We start from the raw sequence: 13,480 nt of genomic DNA, 5'->3' as shown, positions 1-13,480 counted from the left end.
AAAACCACATTATTGGCAGTTGCCAGAGAACTAGACCGACTAACTCTGTCAAACAGAGTCTAGGAAAAAACGTAATTCAATGCTTGTGTTGCCATTGCACTTGTTCAATTGAAAGGTTCCCAAAACCTTTTTCTTGCTGTTTGTGGGGTTGCTGAATTGCCATTAATCTGACTCAAGGTACACTGAACTGGTGAGAATTTCTCTAACAACACCCATGAATTTTAGGTGGTCCTTCTGGAAAATATCATTAAATAAAAAAGATATTTATTAAATCATGATATGTTATTTCAACTTTTATCTATTACTTGCAGCACTTTCAAAACACTTCCCAAGTTATAAAAATTCCCAAATTCCTACAAAATGTCAAGTGTGTTGAATTCTTCCTTGTGTAACTGCAACTAGGTCTTCTGCTATTTGGCAGTGGTCTTGCTAGAAAATCTCTGGACTTTTTGCTTGATTCACTAGAGAAAGGGCACCTATGGTTTTGCAAATTGTAGATTCAGATTCATTTCAAGTTTTTGTTTAGATGTTTTAAAATTCAAAAGCCCCAAAGAATGAGGCCTGTAACTAGGAGTGACATTTCCATTTCATTTGTTTTAAAAGTCCATGTTTGAAATTCCAGAATATCAGCACCCCTATAGAAATACTTAAGCTCTTACTTAAATGAATTATTACAAAAAAAGAGGGCTGAATGTTTTACAAATATAACTTAGCATGTTTTAACTAAGATCTAAACAATCGTACTAATTTTACAATATCTAAAAATGTGGCCAGACATTCTTTTGGCTAGTCGATATGCTATTTCAACAGCTTGGTATTTTATCATTTCCTTCTTGCTTGATACTTCTCTATCAGTGTCGCTAAATGTACCATTTGGAAGCACATAATAGTCAAAACATAACATAAAGGAGAGCTTTCTCTGTACTTGGACTGGTGACGTAGGTATCTTCTTCTGAGAGGCTGTTTATCAAGCCAAGCTGTGCTTGCTGTTGAATGCCTGAAGTTCACATTGCAGCCGATTTGTCTGTTCGGTACGTCAGTGTGAACATGAAACCCACCAAGTCTGCCATTCTTCAAATCCGTCTCCTCCCTGCTCAGCAAATATAGCACAATGACAACGTTGGTGGTGTTCTGGCTTTCAGTGCAACGCTCATTGTACAAGCTTTCTCTATCCTTCACAAAGTCAGCTGTAATTTCCTGTTTTTCTAGTTCCCCCTTATTTACGCCCTCTTCTCAATATTTGTGTACTTCTCAATACTTTGAAAGAAGCAGATTGGGGCCATATCACCCCCTTCACACTCTTCATACGGAAGAAGCCTAGTGGGTACTCCCAACTGTTCTGGTGTGTGAGCTGGCAAGCCTTGGAGGTGGTAACAAAAATCTTTAGAGAAATTGTTATAATCAAACGTTACAGCAAGCAGCGACCAGAATTTTAAAAGGCATCCAGTGCCAAAGGAATGACCCTAACCTGCTAGAGTGCTCTTTAAAATACCTCAGGCGAACAGCGACATCTTTAAACACCTAAATGCTTCTGATAATTTGGCATCCAACTCCATTGCGAGTCTCTGTAAATGGGAAAAGTGACAACAGCATGCACGTGTAGCCAAACGCAACATACAAAAAACTGCTAGAAGGCAGATATTCACCTCTCATCCTGAATACTGAGGCACGATCCAGAGAGGCTACACTGTATACCATACAGCGTTCCACTATCTTTTTTCTAGGTATCTGATCATCCCCGCATCCTACAGAAGTAACTGCAACCTATTTTGTTCATGTACGAAGTGAGGGTTTATGTGAAGCTTCAGCCATTATTTGCTCCAGGCACTCACTTCAATGGTTTACAGGGTATTGTTTATTTGCTTTATTAAGGCATTTTCAACATACAGCAGACCTGAGAATTACGAAACAGTCAGTCAGATGTCTGGGCATCATCAACGATTGGGATGGCAGGCCATTTTGAAGCTCTGTTTTGTGGTAAAAGAATCACTGTTCAGAAAATAGTTTCCTTTAGCAAATAATGGTTACAACTCAAAGGGTCTGAAGAGGTTCTCCACGTCAAAAATAAAAGACAAAGCCTAAAAACAACAATTAGGTCAGATAAGCAAATGGTTAAAACCAGTTAGAAAGCAGGGGTTGCTCTCCACTTTAATTTTATTTCACTCTCTGAAGTACTGGCACAAAGCTCCTCTGTTACAGGGAGCTAAATACTAGCTATTCCTGAAGCATTATGAGAGTGAAGTAAGGGTTCAGGAGAGCTTTCTCCTCTGAACCTCTTTATTTATCTGACTGGGATCAGGTAAAACACTGTCATTAGCACTTGCTCAGCTCAAAAGTCCCCGGTGCAGCGTGCCCACCGGCATTTCGTGACTCCTGAGGGGAAAGACTGTCTGTTGAAGAGCAATGCCAGCCTCCTCCTATTCCCCCGTTCCCGCTGGCACCCCGAGGCAAGCATCTGGGAGTGCGTGCTGCCCTGCTCTGCAGCAGGTGCAAGGAATGGTAGTCAGTGTGTTCGCTCCCCATGAGCCTGCTGCAGGCAGACAGAAAAGCCTGGAAATCCCTCCAGTAACCTTCCCAGGGGAGAACTGAGAATTTAGCCAAGTGCACTTACGACCAAAATTGTTGCAGAAAGGAGACACATACACTTGCTAAAATCCTCGCCCATCCTCCCCTTACTGTGGACCGATCTGGATTTCTAAAGAGTGTAATTATGTCTTGCACAATGATGATGAGCTTTGGGAGCTCTCAGAGAAAATTTCCTCACTGCACATGTGGCCATTGGCTGACATACCAAACACTTATCACTGCTTTTTTTTTTTTTTTTTAATTTTTTTTTTTAACTCTGCATTTGTTGGCAGAGAGGCCAAGGAGAAGTGACAGACACCCAAGCCCAGGGCCAGGTTCTGCACTATGCTGGCGTATCGTGAAGGCCAAAGAGAAGAGCCGTAAGAACCACCTTTGTTTTTTGCTAACACTCCCATCCCTCTGCCTGCCTTCCTACTACCAACAGTAGGACAGCTAACCTATCTGTACATCACCAACAGACCTTCTACCAAGAATGTATTGACACATTCTTGACTTACCCTCTTACTTTATGTTTTCGCCTAAAAGACATATAAAATAGATTTTGCCTTTCCTAAAGCAGATGCTCAGAATTCACTGTATGCCCATGCACTGACATCAAGGTTTACAATCATTGTCAAGCTATCTGGTAGCTTAAAAAAAAAAAACAAAAAACCAACACTGACTGGCAAAAAGCTAACAGTAAAAATTACTACAATACACTATCCTCCTTTCTAAATGGATCACTGATGGGCTGGACATCAACTTTGTCAATGGGAGGTACCTTTGTACTGAGTACAATTAGTATTTTCATTAAAAAAATCTTTCCTGAATGAGATGACACATTGTCCACTCATGTGAAAATGGCACCACTATATATCAGAAATGATACAGCCAGTCGAGAAGAAAAGAAATTATTTCATCTGCATGCTGTGAAAATTTCAAGGCACACGCTTTTTGGTAAAATAGAAGTTATGTAAGAATAGTGTCAGTCAGCTTGTACGCCTAAGGGTAATGGACATCATCTTTTTTCCTATCTCACTCACCATCTTTTCCATTTCCAAAGGGCCTCCAAAGATGAAAATGAACTTGACAATCATTCTGCAAGGCAAACTGATCCTGATTCTTCCAGTCACTTTGTAATTCACTGCAGATGGTGAGAGTGAGATGTTTACTGGCTGGCAGGTAATGAGCCTCGTTGTAGATAATGGTGATGGACGGGCAATCTTGCCTGCTGACAAGGAGGTAACTCAACATGGGCACATGGCATTCATCCATGACTTCATGTAAAAGGATAGCTGTGACAATGCACACAGGTTATAAACTACCTTCCTCTGTTAATGTCAGCATGCAGCTACACTTAAGCCTTTCCAGTTCACATTTAAGTAGTGTAGAATTGATCCTGATTGTCCATGAAAGTAGAACAGTCTGATTTGTGACCTAATGTTTACTCTTCTGTAAGAAGAAACCTGATCTGTTTAAACATCTAGATATTCCCTCTTTCCAGGTAACACCATTCATCACAGCTGTCAGTGCTTCTTTAAAAGAGAAATGACCCTCAGGCATAGTATAAAACTGTGGAAGAACTATGTACACCTTTGCCAAAAGAAAAAATAGCTCCTTTTTTTCACTGGGCTTGTATACATGTTGTGAAAGGCCTACACACACAGAATTACATGTCAGTATTTCCATTTCCATCCCTATCCCCATATAAAGGAGCTTGTATTCAAGAGACCAACGCATTGTCCTGATTTTTTTTATCTCAGACATAAGGGTAGTGGATTTGGACAAGCTCAGCCATTTGATGAGATATACTTAAGCAGCTGGTTCCGAGGGAAAATCAGAGTAATTCACAAATGCAACAGCAGATAACAGAAAAGCCCTAACTCCATTTTGCATCTCATAAATTTATGAAGCGAAAATAAAAAATCACACACTCAACCAAAGACCACTGTTGTTTCACCAAAACATATTCCTTTTGAAGAAAGGAAGTATGGCTAAAATTAATAAAGTATAAATTTTAAAAATGTATTTGTTCATATATGTATGTAAATACACACACACTTAAACACTGATATTGTTATTCCATGGATAGACAACACTTAGTCTTAAGTTTTCCTGTTCTGAATCAAATATCCTTCCCCTCCTTCCCTGGTGAAATCTGATCATTTGTACTGTACCTGGGCTTCAAGACTCGATAAATGATCCCAGTGCTATGAAAGTTTCATCCCAAACCTGTCTCTTCATAGATTCACTCCAGATATTCTTTCTACTTTAAAGACTCATGTGATCATCGCTTTGATCCCTTCTCCCTCAGCTCTATTAGGGGCACCATCTCTTCAGGGCTCGAAGCTTATAAAAAGACCACCATATTTTGATATGCCTTTGATGTTGTCTTCCAAAGTATCTTTGATTTTTAAGTTCTGTTCAACTCTTTCACCATTAACCTTGATTTCACTTAGGAATTAATAGCTCTATAGTTTTCTTGGAAGGCTAATTTAGAAATTCTGCTTTCTCTGGCACTGTTTTTCCCCTCTTAGCTGGAAATGTAGGTGAAACTGCAAAAAGCTGACCAGCATTTGCAAAAAAAATGAAATTACAGATAAGCTAATACCTTTCTTGAGTTTTGAATTGTGCTTATTGCACAACTCTCTTACCAAATCATTAAGCTGCCAGCAAATGAAGTGCTTCTGCAGGATGATAATGAGCCATGCAGACCTTCCATGAGGCCACTGGTGACTGAGAGCTGTTACTAATAGATGACTTCTGAGTAGGACTCTTGTCTCAGTCCTGTGCTTGAAACTAAGTCTCCCCTACATACGACATTTGTGTTCCCCCTCCTTTTGACACTCAGCAAAGAGGCTGAAGCTGAAAAGGCTACAGGAATGATACTGTTTGAAGGAAACTAAACATAGAGCAGTAAAACCCTTATTCAAGAGGAGAAACTGGCACTGTCTTTCAAGTCTCTTTAGTAGGTATTTTCAATTTTCAGCTTATGATATTTGAGATTTATTCCCCCTCCTCAGGCACCACTAAATGCAACTGAAGATTCATCTTCACTGGTATAAGGAGACAGATGAAGGCTAAAACCAGGTCAGCCATATATGTGCACACACACCCTGCAGGATTTATTTATACACCCTAACTGTGTTCAGGTGACATTCAGATACATTTTGAGTTCTTGAAAAAAAAAAAAATTAAGTTCCATCTATGGAAGCTGTATCTCAGTATGCCTTTCCTTCATTTAAAACTATCCTGCATTTTCCCTATGACACTGTTTATTTCCCATTCTTCAGAGAAACAACTTAGAAGACCTTATCCCAACTTCTCACTGAAATGAAAGTGCTAGTCATGGAGACAAACACATAGCCCTCGCAGCAACTGGGATGTGCAAACCCATCCTTTTCAGTATCTGCACGGGACCATCACTGCAGCCTGTTGCCTTTGCTATGGCACCGTCAGCACCGTTTTAGGGTTCCTTCCCAAGAGCACTCGGAACGCTACCACAATTATCATTCTGAGCTAACACCGACGCCTAACCCTTGGGACACCCGGACCTTCTGATAAGACACTGTGAAGAGAGAATCCAAATTCAGCTCATCAGACACGCGCCCTTTCCAATGATCCTTCCTCTCACTCATCGCAGTCGCTATCTAAAACATCTTTGGCTGAGAAGCACAGGCTGGGTGTGACGTGACCTGTTCACAGCACTTCTCACCCTCCAGTGCTGAAGTGCACAGTCGAACATCGTAGTCTGAGAGTCCCAGCCGGGGCTCCCTCCGTAGCGCCGTGGCCAGGCACGGTTCCTGCTGTATCACGCCTTTCCCAGAATCTTAGCCCCGCTGGAAAGCATTCAGCACTGAGAGGACCCGTCTTTATGCTGATAACACTAAAATATAAAATAATGCCAACAGCTGGTGCTACAAATGGCTTTTAAAAACGATGTTCATTCACTAAAATTCCTCTTGCTACTTTTGACATGAAACACGCAGTCTCTAATTATTCTGATCAAGACGGTGAAATACAAAAACAAACTTTAATTGTGTTTAACAGATATTTAATCAGGACTCACTGAACTACAGATTAAAGCTGAAATTCATAAACCATAATTACCCAATTGTCGCAAGCTTTTGGTCCACATTCTGCTTCTGTCTGGGCGTCTGGCACTTTGCCCCGAATTTCTTTTAGTGTCTTCTCAGTTTCATTGCTGTTCATGTTTTCCAGCAGAGATTTAGCACAGATTATAAAATATCTGTTCCTGGCAACTTCATTAGTTGTTTTTTCTTACAAAGATTATATCCCACCTATCCCCATTCTGGGGCTGAATGAACAGGTATACGCAGTGGGTTGTTTCTTGCCACAAGCTAACCTTTCCTCCTGCTGGGGTCCACGGTATTCACGTATTCTACTCAGGTTCTGAGTTCCTGACCGCCGCTGCGCTACCTGAGCATCATCCTGATATGCTTTGAGAACTCCATCTGACGTACCTACCATGAATTACTCCCTCCCTTCTACTTTCTCCAGAGAGAGAAGTGGGCGCAATATGGTGTCCTGTTTGGGTAGGACTTTTTAATGTGCTTGATGCCCTGTATTCATATTCAAGAAGACATGATGAAAGAAATACACTTCCCCTGGGAAGCACAGAGTGGTGCAGTACACGCTAAGCACAAGTTCCTCAGGGAATTAGCTGCATGGGCTCAGATTGCCTCCTGAGAACATTACAGATTGTCCTTTAGCATAGAGAGACTACTTGTGCCAGAAAAATATGGTTGTGCACAGACATTTCCTGGGGACTTCCATGCATTACGTGCAGGTTATGTGGGTAGCTAGATGGCAAGGATTTGATTTAACATTTATGGGAAAGTGGTACTGACATCCAATATTTTTACAGTGATCCGTGCTCCCCAGTACATACAATCCAGTGTTCTCTGCCAGACAGAGCTTCCTAAGTCCTGAAGTTTTCACGCCTAGCTACACTACATTGTACTCCAGCAGAAAAGGCATGAACCTCAAAGATGAAAGCACTGCCCATTATGATAAGATAGACAATACAGGAGAAGTTAGAAAAAGGTACTCCAAGAGGCTTTGTGAGACCTTATCTTTTGCTTCACAAAGATGTCTAAACTATGGATCAAGTGCCTTCAACATGAGTGTCCTTTTTATTTTCACTGTGGACTACCAGGACTTAGGGAGGAGTAAATGGAAGAAATGCTTTTCAAAGATATCAGAGAACTGACAGCTGGAAGATAGAACTAGGAATATAAAAACTCTGTTTGCTGCCATTGTACAGCATTAAAAGCAGGTCTTGAACAAGGACAATGCTGAGCTTGCTGGAAATGGATGGGAAGTTACATTTTGCTTATTTACATAAGTGATCTTTCCACAAAAGTGCTCACACTGCCTTGAAAATTCAACTCTTCAAACTCCTCCTGTTAGAAGATGATTCCTTGAAAAATACAGCCTTCAAAGCCAAACACTGCAGGACCTCCCTCACCAAGAGTCATTCTTGGGACTTTGCAAAGGAAGGTTATAATGTGGCCATTCAGACACAGGGGAAGCAGTTTACCAAACTGCAGGTCAAACCGGTGAACAGCAAAGAAACTTCGCCCTGTCAGAATGCTGAAGTTGGTTACCATGCTGGCATCAGGCCTGCACAGCCAGCTGCCTCGCTTGTGGGGAACCATAGAACTCCTCATGACTGGGTCAGCCCTAATCCCTCCTAAATTTGGGGCATGAGACAGGATAAGGGAAGATATGGAAAAGATGATGCTGTGGAAGCATGTGGTCTCAGCCCTCTGTTGAAGATAAAGAAAAGAGTGTACTTGATTTAAAAATAGGTTGCCCTTTGGGTACCTGCTATTGCTTTTTCTCTTAAGAAGTGGAGTGTTCCTGAAGAACTCTGAGCCTGAGTAAAGATATACAGAACCTCGTACTGAAGTTCTGTCAGAGGTATTTGTCCTTCATAGTCATCCATAAAGTTCAAACTATTTCCTTTGTTATCCTTACAAGTATGAGAATACAAGCTAAACCTTTACCTATTTTCTAGAACCTGTTTTCTGCTAACGTGCAAAACATATACACTTCTTTTCTGCATCTTTCAGACATTTTTAGTCATCAAAAATAGTATTTCACACTTTTATTTTATTGTGGTCAGTTTGCCCTATCTCCATTTCCACTTTTTTCATGGAAACAGGCAGTTCTACTCCCACCGGATCAGTCACATACCTTCTCCATCAACTCCTTTAGAGCAAGCCTGAAACAAGCAGCGGTGTACTGCCATAGCAGTCACTGCTGCACGTGCATCAAACTGCTTTTTTGTTTGTTTGCTTTTGAAATCTTCTCTGAAGCTTTCATGACTTGACTGACTTGAAGGTCTCTGCAAGAACCTGTATCTTCCATTTGACAGCAGTCAGATAGCAGACTGGGAAGACAGAGAGACAAGGGGAAATCTGCTCTTTCTTCTGCTTCTCTATTTCTTTTCCTACATAAGAGATATTTGATTTTTTTTTTTTGTCAGCCACACAGCCTGAAGTCCAGTCACGGTTAGGTCTTTGCATCTCACGCACGAGAATGAGTGCAACAGGATGGTGGATGGCTCATCACAAAAGGCAAGCCTGCTTTTTCACAGTTTTCCACTTCTGCACAATTGTTTGTCGTAGGGTTTCAAGCTCCATATTTAAACAGGGATAAAGAAATTGCTATCTGGTGTTAGCGTCATTCTTCATTCAGACTGTTCCTCTGAAAAACAGCCTACAGCCTTTGAGATGTAAAATGTATCGTTTTAATGTAGTCAAGGTCCCTGCTTGCTACATTGCTAAATCTATTTAGCAGATTCTTCTTGGTATAATCTGTCCCCAGACCTGAGGAAGCTCAGTGATTTTAAGTGTTTTAAGCTAATGATAATGGTTAATGCTGAGAACAGATGTACCTGGCTGTGGTGTGATCTACTCTATTAGGCTGTTAGGAGCTGTGTATTCATTCTGACTTACCATTTTATGTCTGTTTTCAAGGTGTGATGGCCGCATGGGGTGTAGTCTGTTTTTTTCCCCTGACATGCGATGTATCATCATATCTGTGGTTTTTGATACATGGTGAATGCACAGAGAGAGAGATGGAGAGCATCTGCACGTTTGTTTTCATACCTTCCCAAGATTTTGTATGTCTATTCTTGCTGTCCACTGGCAAGATTATGGGAAGCAGTGATGCGTACCTGTATTCATACTAGATCATAACCCAGGAAATGGTTGCACAGATTAGATGTGCATGCAGAGAGTTTGATGACTATGCCAGGTAATGTGGAAGTTTACTTTCCCTGGTGTGAAGGCATTGTGCAGGGGTGAATTCCCTGTAATTGGTGGATGCACTGATAACATGCTAAGTGGAAGCTGTTTTACTACTCTGCTCTATCCGTAACACAATGGAGTGTAAAACTCTTCAGTCGTATCGATAAATGGTGCTTCACTTCCCTTCAGCACAATGAAGTGAAATTTCCACTGAGAATTATTTTCCTGATCATATCGCAGGCTTGGTCTTGCCTTTCACAAACATCTGCTATGGCCACCCTCTGGGGACAATATGCTGTGTGGGCTGTGCTGTAGAGAAGGCCTTGTATCTTAAGGCCTTGTATCACCTCAGTCCTCTAGCACATAAGCAAATCCTTCCCACTTACACGGACTACCCCACTGGCATCCTGTCAGTAGGAGTTACAGAATTAAGCTCTTGCAGAACAAATACAACCTTAGCTGGTCCACACTACCACAGTGCAACAGCAGATGTGCCTACTGAAAATGAATGCAGCCTCCTTAAACAAAACACATGCACGCAACTTCTTCCCTCTGAGAATTCAAGAAACAGATGCAAATGAAAAGCCATGTGTGGCTCCAGCAGAGACACCATCTCCACCCTGACTAAATGAACGGAACTTATAAAGGGAAGATCCAACAACTTGTTCCCAAGTCCATCTACCACAGAAGTCAATGTGCCCTCCATAGCCTGGGCTTTAAACATCCTTACCTTTTCCCAAATCCTTCTTTCCCCATCAAGATTTTATATAAATGCATGGGGAAAAAGGCCTGTTATCTGACATCTAATAAGAACCCCAAAGAGAATACACACATACATCTTCTCCCTGGTACTCAGGATGGAGTGAAGGCTATTTACTCACTGCTAGGAGACTGGTCTGTATCTGAATCTGAGATCTCTGTTTCTACAGCTGGTACATGCATTTCTTTCTTACATTTTACATTCCAGCTAATAAGGTTCATTTTTAGCCTGGGAAGAAACCATCTTTGCTGGAAATCATGTTAGTGGAATCAGGTATTCCTCAACAAAAAAACAATTTAACTGGCAGTAATCTGGGATCTTACACACTAGGACATGATATTGTACCAGCTATGCTTGGCTCATATTTTTAAGGCATGTTTCTCAGCTAAGATGTTGATAAATTTCTTTGGCTTTGGTTTTAAATGAAAATTGCTGTTGATAGCATTTAAACTGAATTTCATGACACAAAATACAATGTGAGAAGCTCTAAAAACACTTCCTTACCTTACATCACTCCAGTGATCCTACTCATCTCCCATTCGTTATCATTATGTATTCATGCTATCTGTATGTACTGGACTGTGGGCAACCTGGACTCAGCTAACGGTGCTTTTTAAACTTCAAGTAATAGTCGTGACAAGAAGTATCATCTGGAAACTGCAAAATTCATGACCATAACCTCCCAGACTAGGCAAGGAGAATAGCAGATTCCAAAATGATTCAGGTATTCATACAGGTTTTGAGAATATACAAGAAAGCCCCCTCAAGTTTTGAACACAAATCAGCCACTTAGATCATTCTGGCATTGATCATTGCTATGCTAGGCTGATGGCTCTTCTCTCTGAAGTATATATCATAAGCCGCTGTGAAGGATAGGGTGTAAGCTGTGAAGGATAGGGTGTAAGTTTTGGGAAGGGGCACAGAACCGATGGCCAGCAGCAGCAGTACAACTTGGCATGAGCACAGCACTGCCCTCCTTCGCCCAACCACTGAAGCAGTGGCCTTCGTCCGGCCAACACCGGTGGCATCTCCTGCCACACAGGCATGGTGGGACCACTGTGAGGTGAGGGGAGGCACAGGGGCATTTCGGGTAGGACAGCAGCTAAGGGGACATGTGGGGGCAGCAGGAGAGGAGCAGGCAAGGGGGCTGCCAAATAACAAGAGGCCTCAAGGCAAAATATAAAGACACGCAGAGGCACCCTGCTACACCCTGCAGCAGCAGCAGAAGTTCCAGCAGCACAGACTGGCAGAGGACTGAGATGCTTCACCCTGTGCCCCACTGATCACAGTCCGTGGCAAGGTGGGGGGTAACCAGCATGAGGCTCAACACAGGCGACGGAAGAGACACAAGACAGAGAGATGTTCTCTACCCCGAAGGCTCTAACATGAGAGAGGGTAAATATTTTTTACAGTTTCTTTAAACGTCATTAGACATGAGTTCTCACCAGCAGGCACTGAGGCCAGGACTGCTCTCCCATGGATAGGGGGAAGCAGCAAAGCTGGCACTGCAGCCAACCAAACCATGACCTGGCCACTAACAACAAATTAGCACTGTGCAGCACATCAGGTGTACCACGGCTTGCAATATACCTGAACGTCTGCCTTCTTCCCCTTTGGGAAGTACTTGTGCCAACTACCATACCGATGGCAACTCATGGCCCAGAAGGAAACTAAACCAGACTGACCCCAGGGAATGGTGCAGGGGCCTGGGGAAGATCATAGAATCACAGACTGGTTGGGTTTGGAAGGGACCTCTGGAGATCACCTAGTCCAACACACCTGCTAAAGCAGGTTCACCCAGAGCAGATCGCACAGGAATGTGTCCGGGTGGGTTCTGAATGTCTCCAGAGAAGGAGACTCCACAACCTCTCTGGGCAGCCTGTTCCAGTGCTCTGGCATCCTCAAAGTAAAGACTCTTCTCCTGATATTCAGATGGAACCTCCCGTGCTTCAGTCTGTGCCCATTGTCCCAATGTTGTTCTGTTAAGCAAATAATAAATATTTCTGTAACCAGAAAGGAAATGGGAAGATGGCAAAAACCTATTTTGACATGATGCAGAGAGGAAAGTATTCATTGATTTCTAGTAACAGCCTTTATTCTTGCAGCAATCTTTATAAACTGACTCAAGGTGTCTCTTGTAATTTGCTTGTCAACCCAACACACCTGAAGAAACTTCTCATAAGGGAGGGTAAAAATCCGTAATTACCAAAAACAACCCCAGGCTGTGCCTTCAAGTTTTGGTCTGAATCCAGTACCTGCAACAGAAACCTTTCAAGAGGAGGCAGCAAGGATTTCTCAGGGAAAAGCTACAGGATCGGGCCACAGGTTCCCACTAAAAACTGCCCTTTTCCCCCCTCCTTCCAATCTCATTATTCCCAAAGGATACAAAGAAAATACAAGATTGTTGGGATTTCTATAAGAAGATTTGGCAGGTTTTTCATATTTGTTTAGACTATAAGATATAATTTGAATTTGGGGCTTGCCTCTCTCACTAAGAAGAAGAATGAGTTATTTGTTCTCTGAATAAGTATTTGTTATTAGTGGATCAGACATGGATAAGGTATATTATTACAACCATGTTTGTTAGGTATGATTTACATTGTTTGCTGCATATCATCTTAGGCTGTCTTTAATTTTGTTATACTTTAGGGGTTTTTTTGTTTGGTTTTATGCATTTAGTCACAGTTGGTTGTGTTTTGAACTTTGAAAAAAAATAATACAAAGGAAATTAAAAAAAGAAAAAGAAAATATTTTCAAAATGATGTGGAAATCAAATCTATCCCTCAGTAATTTGATTTGTAGGAAATGGAGAGCAAAGCATTACAAAGCATTACAAACAGAATGCCTTGAAGTGCATCATAATTACTTACATGTG

The 13,480-nt window shown here is 41.7% G+C and overlaps 1 protein-coding gene across 12 annotated transcripts in view; it reads right to left on the bottom strand.

The window, feature by feature from the left end:
* ZBTB20 (zinc finger and BTB domain containing 20) overlaps positions 1-13,480 on the bottom strand; it is a 512,466-nt gene that overhangs the window by 169,333 nt on the left and 329,653 nt on the right. The window contains exon 1 of one of the 12 annotated variants that reach the window (XM_082063093.1): positions 3,609-3,795. The exons of the other annotated variants lie outside the window; for them this stretch is intronic. The gene's annotated coding sequence lies outside the window, so the exon portion shown is untranslated. Of the gene's footprint in view, positions 1-3,608; positions 3,796-13,480 lie in introns of those variants that run through there. 12 annotated transcript variants of the gene reach the window in all.

The sequence above is a fragment of the Streptopelia decaocto genome (genome assembly GCF_964273445.1).
Source record: "Streptopelia decaocto genome assembly, chromosome: 1".
NCBI lineage: Eukaryota > Metazoa > Chordata > Aves > Columbiformes > Columbidae > Streptopelia > Streptopelia decaocto.
This window is presented reverse-complemented; position numbering and strand designations above follow the sequence as displayed.